Consider the following 20,707-nt stretch of genomic DNA (forward strand, 5'->3'; position numbering starts at 1 on the left):
CAGAGCCCCCATGACCCCCCTTCTGCTGAAATCACCATTATCTTGACTTTTGTGATAGTCATTTCCTTCTTTTTCTCTATGTGAGGATTTTGTGAGCTTTTCATTTACTTCTTCATTCTAAAATAACTATCATTTATCGCTTCTCGGCCTTTTGGCTAAGATCAAGTGTAAAATAACTATTATTTATTTATTTTTTATTTTTTTATTTTTTAATGAATTTTATTTATTTTTATTTGACAGACAGAGATCACAAGTAGGCAAAGAGGCAGGCAGAGAGAGAGAGGGGGAAGCAGGCTCCCTGCTGAGCAGAGAGCCCAATGCGGGGCTTGATCCCAGGACTCCGGGTTCATGACCTGAGCTGAAGGCAGAGGCTTTAACCCACTGAGCAACCCAGGTGCCCCTGAATCACTATTTTTGTATCCTTTGGGTAAATACGTAGTGGTACAATTGCTGGGTTTTAGGGTAGTTCTATTTTTAACTTTTTTTTTAATCATTTTATTTATTTTCAGCATAACAGTATTCATTGTTTTTGTACCACACCCAGTGCTCCATGCAATCCATGCCCTCTCTAATACCCACCACCTGGTTCCCCCAACCTCCCACCCCCCCACCTCTTCAAACCCCTCAGATTGTTTTTCAGAGTCCTTCGTCTCTCTTTGTTCACCTCCCCTTCCAATTACCCCTAACTCCCTTCTCCTAACTCCCCATGTCCTCCTATTTTTAACTTTTTGAAGAAACTCCATACTGTCTTCCAGAGTTTGCATTCCCACCAACAGTGTAAGAGAGTTACCGCTTCTCCACTTCCTCACCAACATCTGTTGTTTTCTGAGTTAATAATTTTAGCCATTCTGACCAGTGTGATGTGGTATCTTTGTGGCATAGTGTTCTTTTTAACATGAGAAAGAAGAGTAGTTTAGCATAAATCTCTTGAACTTTTGTTTCTCTTAACAAATATCTGAGGGATGCTAAGAAGTTGGGCACATGTTGATTCATTGTTAATTATACAGTATGGTAATAACAGGTTTGAGTATTAGTCATGTTCTCCTAGTGTTTGACAATAGCTCTTAATGCAGGAAGAAAATGATTTTTTTAAAAGAAAATTAAGAGCATTTCCAGTATTGTTTCTTTGCATATGTCATTTCCTTGGATTTGAGCCTTGAAAATAGTTTTACCTGGGTATAATTCCAAAATAAACTTTTGTTTATTTGCCTTAGTATTTGAAAGTGATACTGCTGATCAATTAAACTTACTTTTTATAGATAGTAATAACATGACATGTTTTCTTTTTCCTAAGATGCAAGTTGATTGATTCTGTCATTAAAATAAGGACAAATACTGGGCGCCTGGGTGGCTCAGTTGGTTGAGCAACTGCCTTCGGCTCAGGTCATGATCCCGGACTTCCAGGATCGAGTCCTGCATCAGGCTCCCAGCTCCTTGGGTAGTCTGCTTCTCCCTCTGACCTTCTCCTCTCTCATGCTCTCTCTCACTCATTCTCCCTCAAGTAAATAAATAAAATCTTTTAAAAAAATAATAAGGACCAATGCTGACAGTAATTCAAAGCTTATTATTATCTGTTGTATTGTTCCTTACCTAATAGCAATGTTGTTAAGTTGACAACTTCATGTCCTTTAATATCATTTCTTCAGGTCCCAAACTATTTTAAACTTTCAACTAAAGGAGAACTCTGATTTTCTGCTCATGATCCTTGAACTGTGACATAAAGCTGCCATAAGTTTAACAAATGTTAATCACAGTCAAAGGTCTCATAAAAAATGTATACTAAGGATTAAGAGAAAAATCTTGAATGGGGGAGGATTGCATCGAGTAAGTCAGGACTCTAGGGAATGTCAGTAAGAGGCAATTTAAAGGCTAGGTCTTACTTTAATGCTGGATCTGGCCTGAAAGGCAGTAAAAGAAGGTAAAAATGAGGATGAGGTTATCATTCCCAAGAACTTTTGAAATAAGAAAATAAGTTTTCCCTCTGAGAGTAAATGACAAAAGCAATATATAATTCTTCGTAGCATACTTGGAATAACCTTAGAAAATTAATGTAGCCTACCAGACTTTTTAGGAACTAGTATGAATTTATCTAAAGAAAAATTGTTAGCCAGTAAAGTGATTTTTAAATGATAGAAACTTGGGCGGGGGGAGGAGTATCACAGAGTCAAATATTAGTACTCCTCATCCAGATAATTTAATAAGGAAAAGGGAATTCTGTTAGGGTGCCCTACCCCTTCCCTTCTTGAGGCACATTTCATCTGGTAAGCTGGGGTGTATATGCTAGGGATTGGCAAGGTTCCAGAATCCAGGCAAGAGAGAACTGATTTTTCAGGAGTCAGCTATAAAATAAAGTAGAATTTTAGATTTGAGCCAGAGAGAAGTAAAAACCCAGGTACTGCAGGAGAAACTAATTGTTCAGAAAAATCAGTACCTGTGGAAATTTCATAAGGCTTAGTCTACAGAAGCAGATAGGCATTTATACAGCAGAGAGATCGTGTTTCGTTATATTGTGGAGATGCATGAATGAGACCACCAGACTATCCTTCCAATATCCAAATAACACATTTCCCATTGTTAGAGTCCATTCCGGGTATGTAACCTTCGGATGTTTTGACTGTTTATGTACAGTGTTGCCAAGGCCAGTGCTAACTAACATCAAGCTCTCTTAATGTTTCTCATTGTTAAGTGATAACTCGACATATTGTTTTGTTTATTATATTTTCTTTTGAACCTCAAGTAAGGTTTGAGATATTCAGACTTCCTGGTTTATGGCACTGTCATCTGTCCACTTAAGTCTCCTCCCTTGTTTATTTCTATATGTTTTCCCATTATTCTCTATCTTTACTCCTATTCTCCCACCACCACCACTATAAGCAGTTATTCTAATATATTTAATGTATGTTCTCAGATATGTTATTCTCCCCAAATTTTATGTGTTTTTAATTTTGTGTAAGTTATTGAAATTTGTATTTCCCCAAACAATATAATGTTGCTCTGTGGATATTTATATTATTATTTCTTTTTTTCACTGATTTTTTTTATTTTGAAAAATACAGTTATTTTTTTATAAAAAACACATGATATATGTTAAAATGTTTTTGCATTTATTGATTTTAAGTTAATAATTAGGGGTTTTAAATTTCTCCTTTTTTGTTTTTTGAAGATTTAATTATTTTAGAGACAAAAAAAGAGCGCATGGGCAGGGAGAGGAGGAGGGAGAGAGAATCTTCAGTGTACCTCATGTAAAGCTTGACATGAGGCTCCTGACAGGAGGCTGGATCTCATGACCTGGAGATCATGGCCTCAGCCAAAATCAAGAGTGAGCCACTTAACTGACTGAGCCACCCAAGCGCTTCTTAAATTTCTCCATTTAATTCTAACAGGGTAACTATTGCTTGTTAAAAAATTATTATTATTATTACTTGTATTTCTGTCTGGTTTATTTCACTTAGCATAATGTGTTGCAGGTTCATCCATGTTATCACAATGGCAAGATTTCCTTCTCTTAGTTTATTATTTCTTGCTATTGCTCCTAGTTTGCCTCCAACTTCCTGATGCTACAGATAGTTCTGTAATAAATATCCTATAAAAATTTCCTCAAGGACCTGTATCAGAGTTTCTTTGGGATATCACTGGGTGTAAAATTGCTGCATTGTAGTATATATGCCTATCTTTTCCAGATTTTGGGGGGGTATAATTGGCAAATAAAATTGTATATATTTAAAGTATACAAGATGATTTGATATAAATATATATTGTGAAATGTTTTGCCACAATCAAGTTAATTAACACATCCATTCCATCACATAGTTATTTTTTTTCTGTGTGTATGGTGAGAATCCCTAATCTGGTTTAGCAAATTTTTTCATTAACATATAATGTATTATTTATTTCAGGGATACAGGTCTGTAAGTCATTAGTCTTACACAATTCACAGTGCTCACCATAGCACATACTCTCCCCAATGTCCATCACCCAGTCACCCCATCCCTTCCACCCCTCTCCACTCCAGCAACCCTCAGTTTGTTTCCTGAGATTAAGAGTCTCTTATGGTTTGTCTCCCTTTCTGGTTTCATCTTGTTTTTCATTTTTCCCTCCCTTCCTCTATGATCCCCCATCTTGTTTCTCAAATTCCTCGTATCAGTGAGATCATATGATAATTGTCTTCCTCTGACTTATTTCACTTAGCATAATAGCCTCTAGTCACATCCATGTCATTGCAAATGGCAAGATTTTTGGGTGTTTTTTCATGGCTACATAGTATTCCTGTGTGTATACTACATCTCCTTTACCCATTCATCTGTTGATGGACATCAAGGTTCTTTCCATAGTTTTGCTATTGTGGACATTGCTGCTATAAACATTCAAGTCATATACCCCTTTGGATCACTACATTTGTATCTCTGGGGTAAATACTCAGTAGTGCAATTGCTGGGTCTTAGGGTAGCTCTATTTTCAACTTTTTGAGGAACCGCCATGCTGTTTTCCAGAGTGGCTTCACCACCTTGCATTCCCACCAACAATATAGGAGGGTTCCCCTTTCTCTACATCCTTGCCAACACCTGTCATTTCCTGACTTGTTAATTTTAGCCATTTTGTCTGGTGTGAGGTAGTATCTCACTGAGGTTTTGATTTGTATTTCCCTGATACCGAGTGATGTGGGGCACTTTTTCATGTGTCTGTTGGCCATCTGGATGTCTTCTTTGCAGAAATGTCTGTTCATGTCTTCTGCCCAATTCTTGATAGGATGATTTGTTCTTTGGGTATTGAGCTTGATAAGTTCTTTATAGATTTTGGATACTAGCCCTTTATCTAATATGTCACTTGCAAATATCTTCTCCTGTTCTGTCAGCTGTCTTTTGGTTTTATTGACTGCTTCCTTTGCTGTGCAAAAGCTTTTGATCTTGATGAAGTCCCAATAGTTCATTTTTGCCCTTGCTTCCCTTGTCTTAGGCAATGTTTCTAGGAAGAAATTGCTATGATTGAAGGGGGAGAGGTTGCTGCCTGTGTTCTCCTCAAGGCTTTTGATAGATTCCTTTCTCACATTGAGGTCCTTCATTCATTTTGAGTCTATTTTTGTGTATGGTGTAAGGAAATGGTCCAGTTTCAGTCTTCTTCATGTAGCTGTCCAATATTCCCAACACCATTTGTTGAAGAGACTTTTTTCCATTGGACTTCTTTCCTGCTTTTTCAAAGATTAGTTGACCATAGGGTTGAAGGTCCATTTCTGGGCTCTCTACTCTGTTCCACTGATCTATGTATTTGTGCCAGTTCCGTATTGTCTTGGTGACTACAGCTTTATAATAGAGCTTGAAGTCCAGAATTGTGATGCAACCAACTTTGGTTTTCTTTTTCAACATTCCTCTGGCTATTCAGGGTCTTTTCTGGTTCCATATAAATTTTAGGTTTATTTGTTCCATTTCTTTGAAAAAAAAGTTGATGGTATTTTGATAGGGATTGCATTAAATGTGTAGATTTCTCTAGATAGCATGAACATTTTCACAATATTTGTTCTTCCAATCCATGCGCATGGAACGTTTTTCCATTTCTTTGTGTCTTCCTCAATTACTTTCATAAGTATTCTATAGTTTTCTGAGTACAGATTCTTTGCCTCTTTGGTTACATTTATTCTTAGATATCTTATGGTTTTGGGTGGAGTTGTAAATGGGATCGACTCCTTAATTTCTCTTTCTTCTGTCTTGTTGTTGGTGTATAGAAATGCAACAGATTTCTGTGCATTAATTTTATGTCTTAACATTTTACTGAATTCCTGTTTGAGTTCTCACAGTTTTGGGGTGGAGTTTTTTGGGTTTTCCACGTAAAGTATCATATCATCTGCAAAGAGTAAGAGTTTGACTTCTTCTTTGCTGATTCACATGCTTTTTATTTCTTTTTGTTGTCTGATTGATGAGACTAGGACATCTAGTACTATGTAGAATAGCAGTGGTGATAGTGGACATCCCTGCCATGTTCCTGACCTTAGGGGAAAGGCTGGCTTAGCAAATTTTAAATATACAATACAGTATTACCAACTATAGACATCATGCTGTATATTAGATCTCCAGAACTTACTCATCTTATAAGTAAATTTGGGCCCTATGATCAACATCTCCCCATGTTCCCCACCCACTCCACCAAGCAATGATCAGCTCTTTTTCTGAGATTGACTTTTTAAAATATAATATATAAGAACTTTTTTTTTAATTTAAATTCAAGTTAGTTAACATGTAGTATATTATTGATTTCAGGAGTAGAATTTAATGATTGATCACTTACCTGTAACACCCAGTGCTCATCCCAAAAAGTAACTTCTGTAATACCCATCACCTGTTTAGCCCATCTTTCTACCCACCTCCCCTCTAGCAACCCTCAGTTTGTTTTCTTAACTATAGAGTCTCTATGGTTTGCCTCCCTCTCTATTTTTATCTTATTTTTCCTTCCTTTCCCCTGTGTTCATCTGTTTTGTTTCTTAAATCCCAGATCTGAAAGAAATTACATAATATTTGTCTTTCTCTGACTGTTTTCTTTGCTTAGCATAACACACTCGAGTTCCATTTACATTATTGCAAATGGCCAGAATACATTCTTTTTGATGGCTGAGAAATATTCCTATATATATATGCATGTGTATATATAACATCTTCTTTATCCATTTATCAGTCAATGGACATTTGAGCTCTTTCCATAATTTGGCTATTGTTAATAATACTGCCATAAACATTGGGGTGCATGTGGCCCTTCACATCAGCACTTTTTTATCCTTTGGATAAATACCTAGTAGTACAATTCTTGGGTCATAGGATACTTCTATTTTTAACTTTTTGAGGAACTTCTGTATTGTTTTCCAGAATGGCTGTACCAGTTTGCATTCCCACCAACAATGTGAAAGGGTTCCCCTTTCTCTACATCTTTGTCAACACCTGTTGTTTTCTGAGTTATTAATTTTAGTTATTCTGACTGGTGTGAGGCAGTATCTCATTGTGGCTTTAATTTGTGTTTTGCTGATGTCAAATGATGTCAAGTATTTTTTCATGTATCTGTTAGCCATTTATATGTCTTCTTTGGAGAAATGTCCATTCATGTCTTCTTCCCATTTCTTAGCTAGATTATTTATTTTGGGGTGTGTTGATTTTGATGAATATGGATACAAAAGTTCTCAATAAGATACTAGCTAATTGAATCCAACAGTGCATTAAAAGGATTATTCACCATGATCAAGTGGGTTTATTTCTGGGCTTCAGGAGTGGTTCAGTATCCACCAAACAATTAACAGGATGCATCACATTAATAAAAGAAAGAATAAGAACCATATGATCCTCTCAATAGATGTAGAAAAAAACCTTTGACAAAATACAGCATCATTTCTTGATAAAAAAAAAAACACTCTTAAGATTGTAGGGATAGAAAGAACATACCTCAACATTATAAGGCCACATACAAAAGACCCACAGCTAGTATCATCCTCAATGGGGAAAAGCAGCTTTTCCCCTAAGGTCAGGAACACATCAGGGATGTACACTCTCACCACTCTTGTTCAACAGAGTACTGGAAGTCCTAGCTTCAGCAATCAGAGAACTAAAAGAAATAAAAGGCAGCCTAATTGTCAAGGAAGAAATCAAACTTTCCCTCTTCACAGACAACATGATACTCTATGTAGAAAACCTGAAAGACTTCATCAAAAAAATTGCTAGATTATGGAGGGCATGTACTACATGGAGCACTGGATGTGGTGCATAAACAATGAATTCTGGAACACTGAAAAGAAATTTTTAAAAATCAAACATCAAAAAAATTGCTAGAACTGATACATGAATTCAGTAAAATCACAGGTTATAAAATCAGTGAAATATGTTGCATTTCTATACACCAATTATGAAGCAGCAGAAAGAGAAATCAAGAAATTGATTTCATTTACAATTGCACCAAAATTATAAGATACCTAAGAATAAACCTAACCAAAGAGGTGAAAGATCTATATGCTGAAAACTATAGAACACTTATGAAGGAAATTGAGGAAGACACGAAGAAATGGAAAAATAGTCCATGCTTATGGATTGGGAGAACAAATATTGTTAAAATATCTATACTACCCAAAGCAATCTACACATTCAATGCAATCCCTATCAAAATAACACCAGCATTTTTCACAGAGATAGAACAAATAATCCTAAAATTTATATGGAACCAGAAATGATCCTGAATAGCCAAAGAAATGTTAAAAAGGCAAAGCAAGAGGTATCACAATACCAGACTTCAAGTGGCATTACAAAGTTATAATCATTAGGACATTATGGTACTGGCATAAAAACAGGCACATAGATCAATGAAACAGAACAGAGAACCCAGAAACAGACCCATAACTATATGGTCAACTAATCTTTGACAAAGCAGGAAAGAATATCCAATGGAAAGAAGACAGTCTCTTCAACAAATGGTGCTGGGAAAACTGGAGGCCACATGCAGACTGCATGGATCATTGGCTATTATATGCAAACAATGAATCATGGAACACTGCATCAAAAACTAAAGATGTACTGTGTGGAGACTAACATAACATAATAAAAAATAAATAGTAAAAAAAAAAGTGGGCCGTTTTCTTACACCAAGCACAAAAATAAATTTAAAATGGATGAAAGACCTAAATGTGAGACAGGAATCCATCAGAATTCTAGAGGAAAACACAGGCAGCAATCTCTTTGACCTCAACTGCAGCAACTTCTAACTTAGATACATCTACGGAGGCAAGGGAAACAAAGCAAAGATGAATTATTGGGACCTCATCAAAATAAAAAGCTTCTTCACAGTGAAGGAAACAATCAATAATACTAAAAGTCCATCTATGGAATAGGCGAAGGTATTTGCAAAGGACACCTGATAAAGGACTAGTATCCAGAATCTATACTATGTAAGAACTTTGATTTAAGAACCTTACACTAGAATATGCTGCATGTATTGATATACAATTTATGCACACTGTATCAGAACCCTATATAAGACACTTACATCAAAATACATTTAATATTCCCTTCTAATTTTTCTATTATTGTTGTATATTTTACTTTTTTTCATTTTATTTTATTTTATTTTATTTCTTTTCAATGTTCCAGAATTCATTGTTTATGCACCACACCCAGTGTTTTTTGTTCTGTTTTGTTTTACAGCTTCATTGAGGTATGATTGACTGATTGACAAAGCTGTAAGGTATTTAAAGTGTACAAAGTGAAAATTGATAATTGACACACAATGTTACATTAGTTTCAGGTGTACAACATAGTAATTCAACTTTTTAATTCAACTTTATGGCACTGGAAGAGATTATGCTGAGTGAAATAAGTCAAGCAGAGAGAGTCAATTATCATATGGTTTCACTTATTTGTGGAGCATAACAAATAACATGGAGGACATGGGAAGATGGAGAGGAGAAGAGAGTTGAGGGAAATTGGAAGGGGAGATGAACCATGAGAGACTATGGACTCTGAAAAACAACCTGAGGGTTTTGAAGGGGCAGGGGGTGGGAGGTTGGGGGAGCCAGGTGAGGGGTATTATGGAGGGCACATATTGCATGGAGCATTGGGCGTGGTGCAAAAACAATGAATTTTGTTATGCTGAAAAGAAATTAAAAAAATATACTCAATATCACTGATTATCAGGGAAATGCAAATCAAAATCACAATGAGATATCACCTCACACCTGTTAGAGTGGCTAAAATGAAAAAGACAAGATGTAACAAGTGTTGGCAAGGATACAGAGGGATGGGAAACCTCCTGTACTGTTGGTGAGAATGTAAATTGATACACTTATTATAGAAAAGAGTATGGAGGTTTCTCAAAAAATTAAAAATAAAAATACCATATGAACCAATAATTCCACTACTGGGTATTTACCCAAAGAATATGACAACACTCATTCAAAAAAGATATGTGCAACCCTATGTTTATAGCAACATTATTTTTTTTAATTTTTCTTTCGGTGTTCCAAAATTCGTTCCTTATGCACCAATCAGTGCTCCATGCAATATGTGCCCTCCATAATACCCACCACTGGGCTCACCCAACCCTCCACCCTTCTACCCGCCAAAACCCTCAGTTTGTTTCTCAGAGTCTGCAGTCTTTCATGGTTTGTCTCCCCCTCCGATTTCCCCCAACTCACTTCTCTTCTCCATTTCCCAATGTCCTCCATGTTATTTGTTATGCTCCACAAGTAAGTGAAACCATATGATAATTGACTCTCTCTGCTTGACTTATTTCACTCAGCATAATCTCCTCCAGTGCCGTCCATGTTGATACAAAAGTTGGGTATTCATCCTTTCTGATGGAGGTATAATACTCTATTGTATATATGGACCATATCTTCTTTATCCATTTGTCCGTTCAAGGGCATCTTGGTTCTTTCCACAGTTTGGCGACCGTGGCCATTGCTGCTATGAACATTGGGGTACATATGGCCCTTCTTTTCACTACATCTGTATCTTTGGGGTAAATACCCAGTAGTGCAATTGCTGGGTCATAGGGAAGCTCTATTTTTAATTTCTTGAGGACTCTCCACACTGTTCTCCAAAGTGGCTGCACCAACTTGCATTCCCACTAACAGTGTAAGAGGGTTCCCCTTTCTCCATATCCTCTCCAACACTTGTTGTTTACTGTCTTGCTAGTTTTGGCCATTCTAACTGGTGTAAGGTGGCATCTCAATGTGGTTTTAATTTGAATCTCCTTGATGGCTAATGATGATGAACACTTTTTCATGTGTCTGTTAGCCATTTGTATGTCTTCTTTGGAGAAGTGTCTGTTCATGTCTTCTGCCCATTTTTTGAAGTGATTATCTGTTTTCTGAGGGTTAAGTTGGAGGAGTTCTTTATAGATCTTGGATATCAGCCACAGAACACTCATGAAAGAAATTAAAGAAGACACAAAAAGATGGAAGAACATTCCATGCTCATGGATCAGAAGAATAAACATTGTTAAAATGTCTATACTGCCTGGAGCCATCTATACTTTCAATGCCATCCCAATCAAAATTCTACCAGTATTTTTCAAAAAACTGGAACAAACAATACTAAAATGTGTATGGAACCAGTAGAGATCCTGAATTGCTAAAGAAATGTTCAAAAAGAATAAAAAAACTGGGGGCTACACATTGCCTGATCTCAAGCATTCCTACAAAGCTGTGATTACCAAGACAGCATGGTACTAGCACAAAAACAGACACATAGACCAGTGGAACAGAGTAGAGAGCCCAGATATGGACCCTGAACTCTATGGTCAAATAATCTTTGACAAAGCAGGAAAGAATATACAGTGGAAAAAAAGACAGTCTCTTTAATAAATGGTGCTGAGAAAATTGGAGAGCTATGTGTAGAAGAATGAAACTCAACCATTCTCTTACACCATACACAAAGATAAACTTGAAATGGATAAAAGACCTCAATGTGAGGCAGGAATCTATCAAAATCCTAGAGGAGAACATAGGCAGTAACCTCTTCGACATCAGTCACAGCAACTTCTTTCAAGACATGTCTCCAAAGGCAAAGGAAACAAAAGTGAAAATGAACTTTTGGGACTTCATCAAGATCAAAAGCTTCTGCGCAGCAAAGGAAACAGTCAACAAAACAAAGAGGCAACCCACAGAATGGGAGAAAATATTTGCAAATGACATTGATATAGCAGCATTATTTACAATAGCTAAGAGAGGGAAGCAACCGAAGTGTTCATTGACTGATGAATGGATAAAGAAGATGTGGGGTGTGTGTGTGTGTGTGTGTGTGTGTGTGTGTGTGTGTTTATATGAGTATATATTTAAATTTAAATATATATATACATATATATTTAAATTTAAATATATATATATACACACACACACACATATATATATATATATACATACATACACACACACAATGGAATATTACTCAGCCATAACAAAGAATGAAATCTTGCCATTTTCAACAACATGGATGGATCTAGAAAGTATTATACTAAGTGAAATAAGTCAGTCAGAGAAAGATAACATATGATTTCACTCATATGTAGAATTTAAGAAACTAAGCAAACAAAGAAAAAAAGATAAAAAGACTCTTAAATATAGAGCACAAACTGGTGGTTACTAAAGGGAAGGTGAGTAGAGAGAGGATTGAAATACATGTAGAGGATTAAGGGTATTTTTATCGTGATGAGCACTGATAAATGTATATAGATTGTTGAATCATTATATTGTACACCTGAAAGTAATACAACACTGTATGCTAATTACAGTGTAATTAAAAATTTAAAAATAAATTTATCAGCAAACTTTTCATAGTATATTGTTTTTAGCAGTTTGCTTGTAGTTTTGCTTTTATAAATAAGTCCCTAAAGAAATTTTATTAGGGTTGGTCATTATTCTTAGTCTATTCAACTCCAGTACATGGTCAAAAATCGTATCAGTGCTATGAGCCAGACCATGGATAGTTGTGAGTTTACCACATAATTATCTTCTTGGAGGGATCTTTCTAGTGAACCAGATAACCTTGCCTAGATAACACACCTTTGCATTACTATTTGTGAGTCTTAGTCTTTTAAAAATTATTATTATGTTATGTTAGTCACCATACAATACGTCATTTGTTTTTGATGTAGTGTTCCAAGATTCATTGTTTGCATATAACACTCAGGGCTCCATGCAATATGTGCCCTCCTTAATGCCCATCACTGGGCTAACCCATTCCCCACCCCCCGTCCCCTCTAAAACCCTCAGTTTGTTTCCTAGAGTCCATAGTCTCTTATGGTTTATCTCCTACTCTGAGTCTTAGTCTTTTGATCCTTATTAAAGAAATGGAGCTGTGCTGATAGAAAGAAATGGAGTTACCTCTTCTCTCTACCAGTCTGGAAATTACAAAAAATTAGGAGGTGCACAGGGTGGCTGCTTTGAATAATGTAGAGGGCTGGGTATACCTGTTTGTGTGATTTAGAGTAATGGATTCCAAACTTTTTTTTATTGTGTACCATAACCATGAAAATGTTTTCTTTTAACATGCACGTGTGTGCACACACACATATACTTACCTATAAACTATATACATTTATATTAATGTTATGTTAAACATGTAAAATCAGTACAACTAAATTTTAAACATCAGAAAGATTAAATAATAATTTTATGTAGTTTAAAACCAACTTTCTGTTCAGTAAATACCATCAGTAGTATGTCATTGATATATCAGAGTCAGAGAATTATGGTATTAAAGGTTATATATAACCATATACATTTTAATGAGAATAACTTAATTGAAAATGCTTTATTTTTTATTAAATTTTTGGTTTTATACTTCGTGATGCAATAGTCAGATGGTGGCCCAGTGGGGTCAAACCTAGTACTTATCTTAGTAATGCTTAAATTGTTTCTCATATTTTTGAAGAAAAAAAAATGTAAATAGCTTCTGTTTACCTTATTCAGAGTAGCATATTCTTCAAAAGTAAAGATTCATCTCATCAAAGATGTAAAACTTCTTCATATAAAAATTTTTAAAAGCAGGCAAAAGTAAACAATAATTTTTGAAGCCTATATACATAAGTAACCAAAATAAGACAAAACAAAAGGATACAAACAGGACTATGGGTAGCTGTAGGAGGTTGAAAAGGATTATTATTAGGGATATGCACATGGTAAGATTCCAGGGAAAAGGTCAGACATAGTCTCCCAGCAGGGATGTCATGGTCATGTTTTGGAAGCATATCTGGAAGCTTTGGTGATGTTTGGGAGCCAAGACCAGGGCAGAGTATCTTTTGGAAGGGGGACAATAATCGCTTGTATACTTAAGAGCACTTACTAAGTTCCAGGCACAGTTAATACCTGTAATAACCCCAGAGAAATGCTCTCTTTTTGTTGTTTTTGTTAAAATGATAAAGTAACCAAAGTCAAGGAGTTTAGTAAATTTGCCTAAGACACCACAGTTGACAAGGTTGAAACAGAAGGCCACACATTCTGACTCCAGAACCAATACCCTTACCCACTATGGTATATTGTCTCTACGTTAAAGAATCATGAAACTCAAGAGCAAGATTCAGTAGTAGGAAGGCAGAAGATTGTATGGATAAATTTCAAAGTGTTTTTAATGGTCATAAACCTGAGGGGTAAATAGTAAAGGGTGGGGTAGGGAATAAATAGTTTGTGTTTTTTGTTTAAAGTTTCCAACTGTTTTGTTTATTTGGTAGGTAAGACAGAGTCATCTAAAAGGGCTAGAGCAAACAGGGGTAGGATTTAGCACAACACAATCCCGTTATGACTTTGGGATTATGGCCTGATGTGAAAGTACTGTTTGTGATGCGTCTCTAGATAACTGGATGCAAATGTGCACTTTTTGCCTTTTCTCTTCCCTTGCTGCAACAGGGTGAGTCATATCCTGAAGGCTTGGTTGGCAGGGTAGCTGCTATCATTCCTGCCCTATATGTACTGTCACTAGAGTGTGAAGGCTGTGAATGAACAAATACTATGCTGTAGTCAAGAGACAAAGCTTTCTCTGGGGCATTCTGCTGTGGAATGTGTTTCCTTTCTCATCTACTCTGGGAATGAGATATATAAATGATCTTGCTTTTTTGTTGATTCTGACAGGGGATCACTGCATTATTTCATGTTTGACTGGTTTTATTTGTTAATATTTAAAATAATAAAATAATAAACATTGGTGAAGGCTGGATTGAGACTCAGCTTAATTTTGTGACCCAGAGCAATCCACTCGGGGTAGAAGGTATAGGAGGACCTTTTATGGTATGGGTTATTAAATTTCATCTTTTAAAAAATATCAAAGAAAAAATAAAATTATAAAAAAATAAATAAAAAATAAAAAATAAAAAATACCAAAGATATATGTATATATGGTTTTTAAAATCATGTATTAAAGACAACTGGGCTTTTAATGGAAAAGAGTAGTTCTAGGCCCTGTCTGTCCCCATTCGTGATTCCCACTGCATACATGTTTTATCCAGTTCTTTCAGCTATTTCTTCTGACAGTTCATATTTCTAAATAATATTCTTTTAATATATAACTTTTTTTCTATTTTAGGTATCATTTCATGATCTCCTAGTATATAAGATGAGAAATTAGGTTCTCAATGTTCTTTTCCATATGTATATACTCTTCCCTCATCCAAAATTTACTAAATAGTTACCTTACCATTTTGTTGTGGGTGCTGAATCAAAATGTAATTGCCACTATGTCTGTATAACTACTTTCACATCTGAGTCACACAGTAAACTAAGGTGATGTTTCCTTTCATGTATAACTTTGTTTGTTTTTTTTTTTTGTAGTTAATAATTGTCTCTCTTTTCATTTGTTTTGTTTCCTCTGTTTTCATAGTCTTAACCTTCTGGCAGAAATGAAAATCTCCTTTGAGTATGTTCAAACACTTTAGGTAATTTACCAGTTTAATTTTTTTCTCAGTGATACCTTGTCTGGAACCTTCCAATCTCCTGTGTTACATTGGCCTTACAATTTTCTTTGCCTCTTTCCTAGGTCCCTCTGTCTCCCAGATTAAATCAATGTCATCTTAATTCTTTATTAACTCCCTAATATGATGAATCATTATCTGTGTAGCTTCCAGAGAAAAGTATATGGAGAATTTTTTTTAAATTTTGCACATTTGAAATGCCCTTACCCTTAGTTTAGTTGATAGTTTGGCTTGATATAAAATTCTTGGTTACAAAGAAACTACAGAAGTTGTTTTTTTTTTTAATTTTTTATTTCTTTTCAGTGTAACAGTATTCATGTTTTTGCACCACACCCAGTACTCCATTCAATCCATGCCCTCTCCAATACCCACCACCTGGTTCCCCCAACCTCCTACCCTCTGCCCCTTCAAAACCCTCAGATTGTTTTTCAGAGTCCATAGTCTCTCATGGTTCACCTCCCCTTCCAATTTCCCTCAACTCCCTTCTCCTCTCTAACTCCCCTTTTCCTCCATGCTATTTGTTATGCTCCACAAATCAGTGAAACCATATGATAATTGACTCTCTCTGCTTGACTTATTTCACTTAGCATAATCTCTTCCAGTCCCGTCCATGTTGCTACAAAAGTTGGGTATTCATCCTTTCTGATGGAGGCATAATACTCCTTCGTGTATATGGACCACATCTTCCTTATTCATTCGTCTGTTGAAGGGCATCTTGGTTCTTTCCATAGTTTGGCGACCGTGGCCATTGCTGCTATAAACATTGGGGTACAGATGGCCCTTTTTTTTTTGTTTTAATTTTTTTAATTTTTAAAATTTATTTTCAGCGTAACAGTATTCATTGTTTTTGCACCACACCCAGTGCTCCATGCAATCCGTGCCCTCTCCAATACCCACCACCTGGTTCCCCCAACCTCCCACCCCCCACCCCTTCAAAACCCTCAGATTGTTTTTCAGAGTCCATAGTCTCTCATGCTTCACCTCCCCTTCCAATTTCCCTTAACTCCCTTCTCCTCTCTAACTCCCCTTGTCCTCCATGCTATTTGTTAATGCTCCACAAATCAGTGAAACCATATGATAATTGACTCTCTCGGCTTGACTTATTTCACTCAGCATAATCTCTTCCAGTCCCGTCCATGTTGTTACAAAAGTTGGGTATTCATCCTTTCTGATGGAGGCATAATACTCCATCGTGTATATGGACCACATCTTCCTAATCCATTCGTCCGTTGAAGGGCATCTTGGTTCTTTCCACAGTTTGGCAACCATGGCCATTGCTGCTATAAACATTGGGGTACAGATGGCCCTTCTTTTCACTACATCTGTATCTTTGGGGTAAATATCTGGTAGTGCAATGGCAGGGTCATAGGGAAGCTCTATGTTAATTTCTTGAGGAATCTCCACACCGTTCTCCAAAGTGGCTGCACCAACTTGCATTCCCACTAACAGTGTAAGAGGGTTCCCCTTTCTCCACATCCTCTCCAACACACGTTGTTTCCTGTCTTGCTAATTTTGGCCATTCTAACTGGTGTAAGGTGGTATCTCAATGTAGTTTTAATTTGAATCTCCCTGATGGTTAGTGATGATGAACATTTTTTCATGAGTCTGATAGCCATTTGTATGTCTTCATTGGAGAAGTGCCTGTTCGTGTCTTCTGCCCATTTTGTAATATGATTGTCTGTTGTGTGTGTTGAGTTTGAGGAGTTCTTTATAGATCCTGAATATCAATCTTTTGTCTGTACTGTCATTTGCAAATATCTTCTCCCATTCTGTGGGTTGTCTCTGTTGTTGTTGTTGTTGTTGTTTCATGTCTTTGTATTGTAGCTTTACTCAATCATGTAAAAAAGCAATATCATTAATTACACAAGAGAAAGGAGGCATTGAAAAAATCCTGCATCCTTTTATTAACTTAACAAAAATACAATTAATAATAGTGATTTCCTGGAGAAAGTCCAGAGCTGAATTAAAAGTATCACTTCACTGGTCCCTTATTTCTTTTCTTTTTTGGGGGGGGGGTTTTATATATATATATATTTTTAATTTATTTTCAGCATAACAGTATTCATTGTTTTTGCACCACACCCAGTACTCCATGCAATCCGTGCCCTCTCCAATACCCACCACCTGGTTCCCCCAACCTCCCACCCCCGGCCCCTTCAAGACCCTCAGGTTGTTTTTCAGAGTCCATAGTCTCTCATGGTTCACCACCCCTTCCAATTTCCCTCAACTCCCTTCTCCTCTCCATCTCCCCTTGTCCTCCATGCTATTTGTTTTGCTCCACAAATCAGTGAAACCATATGATAATTGACTCTCTCGGCTTGACTTATTTCACTCAGCATAATCTCTTCCAGTTCTGTCCATGTTGCTACAAAAGTTGGGTATTCATCCTCTCTGATGGAGGCATAATACTCCATCATGTATATGGACCACATCTTCCTAATCCATTCGTCCGTTGAAGGGCATCTTGGTTCTTTCCACAGTTTGGCAACCATGGCCATTGCTGCTATAAACATTGGGGTACAGATGGCCCTTCTTTTCACTACATCTGTATCTTTGGGGTAAATACCCGGTAGTGCAATTGCAGGGTCATAGGGAAGCTCTATGTTAATTTCTTGAGGAATCTCCACACTGTTCTCCAAAGTGGCTGCACCAACTTGCATTCCCACCAACAGTGTAAGAGGGTTCCCCTTTCTCCACATCCCCTCCAACACATGTTGTTTCCTGTCTTGCTAATTTTGGCCATTCTAACTGGTGTAAGGTGGTATCTCAATGTGGTTTTAATTTGAATCTCCCTGATGGCTAGTGATGATGAACATTTTTTCATGTGTCTGATAGCCATTTGTATGTCTTCATTGGAGAAGTGTCTGTTCATATCTTCTGCCCATTTTGATATGATTATCTGTTTTGTGTGTGTTGAGTTTGAGGAGTTCTTTATAGATCCTGGATATCAATCTTTTGTCTGTACTGTCATTTGCAAATATCTTCTCCCATTCCGTGGGTTGCCTCTTTGTTTTGTTGACTGTTTCCTTTGCTGTGCAGAAGCTTTTGATTTTGATGAAGTCCCAAAAGTTCATCTTCGCTTTTGTTTCCTTTGCCTTTGGAGACATATCTTGAAAGAAGTTGCTGTGGCTGATATCGAAGAGATTACTGCCTATGTTCTCCTCTAGGGTTCTGATGGATTCCTGTCTCACGTTGAGATCTTTTATCCATTTTGAGTTTATCTTTGTGTACGGTGTAAGGGAATGGTCGAGTTTCATTCTTCTACATATAGCTGCCCAGTTTTCCCAGCACCATTTATTGAAGAGACTGTCTTTTTTCCACCGTATATTTTTTCCTGTTTTGTCGAAGATTATTTGACCATAGAGTTCAGGGTCTGTATCTGGGCTCTCTACTCTGTTCCACTGGTCTATGTGTCTGTTTTTATGCCAGTACCATGCTGTCTTGGTGATCACAGCTTTGTAGTAAAGCTTGAAATCAGGTAACGTGATGCCCCCAGTTTTATTTTTGTTTTTCAACATTTCCTAGCGATTTGGGGTCTCTTCTAATTCCATACAAATTTTAGGATTATTTGCTCCAGCTCTTTGAAAGATACCAGTGGTATTTTGATCGGAATGGCATTAAAAGTATAGATTGCTCTAGGCAGTATAGACATTTTAACAATATTTATTCTTCTGATCCAAGAGCATGGAATGGTCTTCCATCTTTTTGTATCTTCTTCAATTTCTTTCAAAAGACTCCACCCCCAAACTACTAGAACTCATACAGCAGTTCAGCAACATGGCAGGATTCAAAGTCAATGTACAGAAATCAGTGGCTTTCTTATACACTAACAATGAAAATAGAGAAAGGGAAATTAGAGAATCAATTCCATTTACTATAGCACCAAGAACCATAAGATACCTAGGAATAAACCTAACCAAAGAGGTAAAGGAATTGTACTCGAGGAACTACAGAACTACAGAAGTTTTAAAAACATTCCTTCATTATTTTTTAGCTGCCAGTATTGTTTTTTGACAAGTCCAATGTCATTCTAGTTCCAGACTCTTTTATTGACCAAGTTGTTTTTCAGAAAAGATTCTAGGATCATGTCTTTGTTCCCATTGTTCAGCGGTTTTACAATAGTTTGTCTTAGATCTTTTCCCCTTGATTATGCTGACTACTCAGTGAGTTCTATCATCATAGAAACTCATTTCCTTCAGTCCTGGAACATGTATTGTATTAGTTCCTTGATAGTTTATTCCCATCTGTTTCTGTAGTTTTGCTTCCTATAATTCTTTTATTAGAATTGGACATCCTGAAATGGTTCATTAATTTTCTCCCCAATTTATCCATTGTATTGCTTTTTTTGTTCTATTTTCTGGCAGAATTCCTCAACTTTCTAATCTATCACTTTTACTGAGTTTTGCTTTAAGTTGCATCAATATTATCTTTAACTTCCAAAAGTTCTTTTGGGCTCTGGATCTTTTTCTCCTTTTCCATTAAATCCTCTTCTCATTTCAGGGATGTACTGTAATCTCTATGCTCTCAAAATACTAATTATTGCTTTTTTGAAATTTTCTTTTACTTCTCACATTGTTTCTGTTTCTCCAGTTTCCATTTTCTGATTGTTTTGGTCTCTTCATGTTGTAAGTTTAGTTCATTATATGCTATTCTTTTCTATTTATATTTAAGAATGAGGCATTAAAGAGTTACCAAAAAGCTCTGTGAATGGTGCTAGTATTGACTAACCAGTGGACATTACTATAGGTGATCAAAGAGGAGCTGAATTTTTGTGGGAGAAGGAGAGCAACTATCAGTATTTCTGAGTCTTTTCCTCTGGGCCAAATTTTTTCCTACTGAGAAATATTGCATATTCCTTCCTAGGAAGGTATAAGCCTGGCTGTCAGCATTTTGGGACTTCATTTGGGAAGGGCACCAGGGGTCCCATTGTTTACTACATAATCTTTAATTTCTCTACATTGAACATCATCAGTTCTATTTGGTGCCTCCAATGTATAGACATTGCTTCAACCTCTGTAGAGAGTAAACTATCACATGGAAAAATGTATTCAACAAATCAAAACCACAATGAGATACCTCCTCACACCAGTCAGAATGGCTAAAATTAACAAGTCAGGAAATGACAGATGCTGGTGAGGATGCGGAGAAAGGGGAACCGTCCTACACTGTTGGTGGGAATGCAAGCTGGTGCAACCACTCTGGAAAACGTCATGGAGTTTCCTCAAAAATTTGAAAATAGAGCTACCTTACGACCCAGCAATTGCACTACTGGGTATTTACCCTAAAG

The 20,707-nt window shown here is 36.5% G+C and overlaps 1 protein-coding gene and 1 pseudogene across 6 annotated transcripts in view; both read left to right on the forward strand.

The window, feature by feature from the left end:
- The window catches only part of DOCK3 (dedicator of cytokinesis 3), a 581,779-nt gene that overhangs the window by 345,430 nt on the left and 215,642 nt on the right, over window positions 1-20,707 (forward strand). The window lies entirely within an intron of this gene.
- On the forward strand, window positions 136-311 carry LOC116874134 (annotated as a pseudogene).

This window comes from Lontra canadensis, unplaced genomic scaffold (genome assembly GCF_010015895.1).
Source record: "Lontra canadensis isolate GAN:19392208 unplaced genomic scaffold, GSC_riverotter_1.0 scaffold35, whole genome shotgun sequence".
In the NCBI taxonomy this organism is placed as follows: Eukaryota; Metazoa; Chordata; class Mammalia; order Carnivora; family Mustelidae; genus Lontra; species Lontra canadensis.